The sequence below is a fragment of the Dipodomys ordii genome, unplaced genomic scaffold (genome assembly GCF_000151885.1).
Source record: "Dipodomys ordii isolate 6190 unplaced genomic scaffold, Dord_2.0 Scaffold27, whole genome shotgun sequence".
Classification (NCBI taxonomy): domain Eukaryota; kingdom Metazoa; phylum Chordata; class Mammalia; order Rodentia; family Heteromyidae; genus Dipodomys; species Dipodomys ordii.
Genome location: NW_012267243.1, coordinates 9,587,365 through 9,593,364, shown reverse-complemented (window position 1 = coordinate 9,593,364; position 6,000 = coordinate 9,587,365). Strand labels below are relative to the sequence as shown.

Genomic DNA, 6,000 nt, shown 5'->3' with positions numbered 1-6,000 from the left:
CAAGATTGTGTGTGTGTGTGTGTTTGTGTGTGTGTGTGTGTGTGTGTGTGTGAGAGAGAGAGAGAGAGAGAGAGAGAGAGAGTGGGAGAGAGAGAGAGAGAGAGAATATAAATACTAGGACTTGAATTCAGGCTCTCACACTCTAGATCAGCTTGCTTGAACATAGCTGGTGCTTTACTAGTTAAGGCATGCCTCCAGCCTTCCTTTTTGTTGCTTAATTGGTAAATGGAGTCTTGAGGTATTTTCTGCCCAAGCTGCCTTTGAATTTTGATCCTCCAGGTCTCAGACTCTCCTGAGTAGCTAGGATTAGAAGAATGAGCCAACAGCCCCTAGCTGAACATTTTTTTTGTGAGGGAGAACTGATGGTGAGTTTGAATTCAGAGCCTCTTGATAGCTCCCAATGACCCACATCTCCACCAGTAAGATCTAATTTTTGGGGGAGCTTGGGTGCTCTCTTTGAGCTTCTTTTACTCAAGGCTAGTGTTCTATCCCTTGAGCCACAGCTCCAGTTCTGCTTTTTGCTGGTTAATTGGAGATAAGAGTCTGTCTGGGCTGGCTTTGAACAGAGATCCTCAAATCTCAGCCTCCTGAGTAGCTAAGATCTTAATTCTTTTATTTTTTTTTTGGGGTCCAGTTGTGGGGCCTGAACTCTGGGCCTGGGAGCTGTCCTTCAGCTCTTCAGGTCAAGGCTAGCGCTCTACCACGTGAGCTACAGCGCCACTTCTGGCTTTTTTCTTTTTGCTTATGTGGTGCTGAGGAATCGAACCCAGGGCCTCATGCATGCAAGGCAAGCGCTCTACCACTGAGCCACCTTCCCAGCCCCTGCTAAGATCTTAATTCTTAATACAGCATTGTTTTTTTTTTTTTGGCTTGCCAATATGCTATTATATAAAAAAAATCTTTTTTAGCATGCAAAAATATTTCTAAAATTGAGATGGTATTTTAGCTAAATACCTTATTTTAGAAGGTAAATAGGAAGTTTGCTTGTTAGTATTTTCTTGAAGCTGATTTTTATAAGATTTAATGAGTAATTATTTGAGAAAGGTTTAGCACATGCTATTCCCTCCTTCCTTCCCTTATTCCTCTCTTCTTTCTTTAATATTGAGGATTGAAAATCGGGTGTCACACATAGTAGGCAAGCTACCACTTGACCCAAACTGCTAGTCCTTTTTTTTTCCTCTTCCAATTCCAGTTCTGGTGCTTGAACTCAGGGCTTGAGCTGTCACTGAGCTTTTGTACTCAAGGCTAGCATTTTACCACTTGCTCCATAGAGCTGCTTCTGGCCATTTGATGGTTGATTGAAGATAAGAGTCTACTGTGGACTTTCCTGCCTGGGCTGCCTTCAAACCTGAATCCTCTCCTGCTGAGTAGCTAGGATTATAGCATGATAGGATATTTGACTGTATGGCTTGAGCCACCAGCACCTGGCTAATTCTTTTGTTTTTAAGATAGAGCCTGGTCCCTAGGTGCTGGTGGCTCACGACTGTCATTCTAACTACTCAGGAGGCTGAGATCTGAGTATTGCTGTTGGTAGCAAAGCTGTGAGAGTGAGACTTTTATCTCCAACTAACTACCAAAAAGTTGGAAGTGGAGCTGTAGCTTAGGTGGTAGAGTTCTAGCCTTGAGTACAAAAGCTCAATGACAGTACTCAGGCCCAGTATGCAAGCCCCAAACACTGACACAGATTAAAAAAAAGAAAGATACTTGCCAACTTTTGCCCAGGCTGACCTTGAACTCATGATCTTCCTGCCTACTGAGTAGCTGGCTTATAGGTATTTACCATCATATCTACTAGCACATACCTATTTTCATAGAATGGTTTTTCCACATTTATTTCTTCTTGATAATATGATGTTTCTGAAAGAGAAGATGATCATAAACCAATGTTAATAGAAAGGATTTATTGTAGAAAAGCCAGCTCTATTTATTTTAAATAAATACCTTTGTTATTTAATAACATTACTTGAACTTTCACTAAGTGATATACTTGGAGAATTTGGAAGATACTGAAATAACGAAGAAAATAAAAGGTGATTGAAGTTGTATTACAGTTAAGATTTTGGTATATTTCTCTTTCACATATTTATATGTGTTTCCTTCCCACCTTTTTATAAATAACAGCGGCAAATGCATCCAGATACACAATTTTGTGTTTATTAGTATTCCTACAGGTTCTGTTTTCTGGGGAAAAGAATTGTACTGTATTATTACTGTCAATAAACCTTTCCCTCTGCAAAGAAAGTGCTGTTTAGATTTTTTTGCCTCTATGTATTTTAATATGATACGTTTTGAAGTATTTGACATCATATGTATTTTAAATTTTCTTTGTGTAGTTGATTATCCAATTGGTTTCAAGAATCATAGACATCTATAGTCATTTTTCTGAAATTTACCTTGCCATTCCTTGTATTGTCATTTCAGCCTATTCTTACACTATAGAATTTTTAATCTCTTTTGTGGAAATAGCAACTTGCTAAACGTATGATATGTAGTTGGATGGGTGTTGTGAACTGCAGTACACTGTTGGATATTGTTTTCAGAAAGAGAGAAGGGTACAGGCTGATTTTTAAATTTATTTTTCAATAATAACTACTCTGGTTCAACCTCACAAACAACCTTTCAAGAAGAAATTCCTAAAGCCTTGACATCTTTTTAGAATTTGTTAAATTCTTTTACTTTCTTTGGTGTGGCCTTCTGGTGTTGTAAGTGTGCTGTGTATGTCTTCTCTTTTTTTTTTTTTCTTTTTTGGGTCCGGTCATGGGGCCTGAACTCTGGGCCTGGGCGCTGTCCCTCAGCTCTTTAACTCAAGGCTAGCACTCTACCACTTGAGCCACAGCGTCACTTCCGGCTTTTTTCTTTTTTGCTTATGTGGTGCTGAGGAATCAAAGCCAGGGCCTCAGGCATGCAAGGCAAGCGCTCTACCACTGAGCCACCTTCCCAGCCCATGTCTTCTCTTCTCTCTCTCTCTTTTGTGCTGGTCCTGGGGTTTAAACTCTCATCTTTTGTGCTCTAGGCTAATATTCTACATCTTAAGCCACGCTCCACTTCCAGTTGTTTTGGTAGTTAATTGAAGATACATGTTTCATAGACTTTTCTTCTGGACTGGCTTCTAACTATGATCCTCAGATCTTGGCCTCCTGAGTAGCTAGGATTACCAGCATGAGCCATTGGTGCCCACTTTTGCTGTTATTTCTTACACAAAGAAATTTAAAGGATTAGAAAAGAGATGGGGAATAAGAATAAATATGGTTTGACTCTTTTTGCGCCTATTAATTTATACCAAACTATGTCAAGTTACTCATTCACTTATATGGAAAAATAAGGAAGTTGACTATATAATTATTTTATTTTAAAACATTTTATTTTGGGTGGGAAGTAGGACATGGCCAAATGGCTAAAAGTAAATCCTTATTTACTATGTTTTGGATGAAATATTCAATATCATATTTATAGCATGTTCTTCGATTCTGTTTTCTTCCTAATACATTCTTCCTAACACTTAACATTGGGCTTCATCTAAAAACTTTTCAGCTTATGGAAAATATTTCTGCTTTTGACTTTACTAATGATTTCTTATCTACTCACAACACATTTAGGTTATATTTGTTGAATATAGGTCTCACATTCTTTTCTGTAATCTCTAGTACCTAAGTAATACTTGGTACACAGAAGGTACTCAAAAACTTACCAAATGAGTGACTTTATGTATGTCTTAAATGCATATTAATATAAATCCTTTGTTGCTTTTTGTTTTTGCTTTGTTAGATTATAATGGGGTAACAGTAAAATATTTTTATATTTTATTTATGTTGTGATATAAATATGGTGCCACTACTAAAGTTAGAACTTGAATTAGTCTGATAGGAACATTTCTATAAGATTGTTCAAAATATTAAAAAGAAAACTAGTAATCAGTTAATTTAACAAAGCATTAATCTGTCATTGGAAATGCTGTCTAGTTTAGGCTTATCTCTTAATGGATGAAAGCATGGCTGTGTAAGATAGAGAATTACTTATTTTCAATGTGATAGACTATGTATACACAGGAAAATGTTCATATCAGAATGTATGAATAAAACAAAAATAGTAACATAAAATCCCCATACTTGAGTAGATGCTACTCTCACTACCTTTGGTGATGCTAGGACCTCTTGCATGCTAGGAAAGCATGCTACCACAGAGCTATATCCCCAGCCCCGCAAATTCTATTATTTAAGGCAGTTTTATTTCATGCAAGTTATAAAACATGTGTTCCCAGATTAATAAAATACATCCAATGATATTTTGATTCAAAAGTGAAAGATTTGTTAATATTCAGTACTCAGAGAAATCTCTTTACTGTACTTCCCTATATGAAATAATGAAAATAGGACCTTTATTTACCCTCTTGTTTCAACATTAATTTCATTATTTAAGTCTTGGCTAGGCCAAGAAATTTGGGGTCTTTGTGCTTGAAGCTCGCAACTGAATTGCCACTTTAGGGGAAATGTATGAATTATATGTATGTATATATGTGTATATATGTGTGTGTGCAAACATTAATATTTGGGATGTAAATTCTATATTTATATTTAGAATCTAAGTTCCATTTCTGTGTTCTATATAGTAGCACTAGATTGATCCAATACTAATAAACTAGACTGAGCATTTCACTATTCATTGTGAAAATATTTTAGTACTTTTGTGTCACTACAACATTGATGAAAAATGCTTGAATGTCTTTAAACCATGTTATTGTCATATATGTTTATTACTAAAATTAGAATTTGTTTTTATTCTGTAGCTCAGTATGTAGCCCTCTAGAATTGAGGGAGTTAAAAAGAGAAATTGAAGATGAGCTAAACTCTGATTTATGAGTACTCATTGGGAAGATGTAGATGTTAGCCTCATTTTAGTAGTTCTCTTAGGATCCATTCATTACAATATTTTACAGTATAATTGTTATTATAATTTTGATGTCGGTACTGGGACTTGAATTCAGGCCTGAGGCATTTTCCTGTAGCTTTTTCACTAAAGACTGGTGTTCTATCACTTAAGCAGCAACTCCACTTTCAGCATTTTGGTGGTTAATAAGAGTTTCATAGACTTTCCTGTCCTGTCTGGCTTCAAACTGGGATCCTAAGATCCCAGTCTCCTAAGTAGCTAGAATTATATGTGTGAGCCACCAGCGTCCAGCAACACAGAATATTTGTAAGCCTAGTATATATTCATGTGCCTTCTTTTGTGACTTAAATTAGTTCATCTTTATTATCATGTTTAAATGCTGGAGTTGAAAGAAACAAATATCTGAAAGATCACTTTTTAAGTTAAATATTTTCTAGTAATGCTGTAGTTCCTCAATATGAACTCGCTTAAACACATATAGTCTAGGCATATATGTATACATACTTTGATTGTGCTGGAGTTTTTATAACTCCTTGAGAGGAGTTCATTGATAGCAGGAAACGGAATAACCTCACAGAGCAGCTCCTTACAAAGCTTTCAACCAAGAGTTTTGATTTATCACCACTTTACTAATTTTCAAGACATATTCCAAATACTACTTAGGCCTACTTTATAAGGTTATCATGGAAAATCAACTGGAGTAACATTATAGAAATGCAACTTGTAGATAAAAGGCTGTGCACTATTGACTGATGGCAGTAAATGTAAGGGAAGGCTAACCCATTCAGTCTATGGAACCATAGAGATCCCGGCTGTCTATATTGGGGAGAAAATATTATGACTAAAATACTCTTTGCTCTAGAGAGTAAGTTTTTCCTGACAACTTATATTTATATAAATATATATATTCTAAATCTAAGTAGTGTCTTTCAAGGAAATCTTGTTTTTTTTTTCATTAGATACTAGCTGAGATCCTTTTCAAAGAAAATTTTGTACATTAGTGAAAGGATCCCCTTGGTACTATTGTTTTCCTGATCATGCCTTCTCATGCCACCCCCCTTCCCCCAAGTCCTAGGGCTTTTACTCAGTGCCTAGGTACTATACTGGGGCCTCTTT

The 6,000-nt window shown here is 36.2% G+C and overlaps 1 protein-coding gene across 1 annotated transcript in view; it reads left to right on the top strand.

Annotated features, from left to right (window-relative positions):
• LOC105985115 (rab GTPase-activating protein 1-like) overlaps positions 1-6,000 on the top strand; it is a 379,696-nt gene that overhangs the window by 50,086 nt on the left and 323,610 nt on the right. The gene's annotated exons all lie outside the window — the stretch shown is intronic.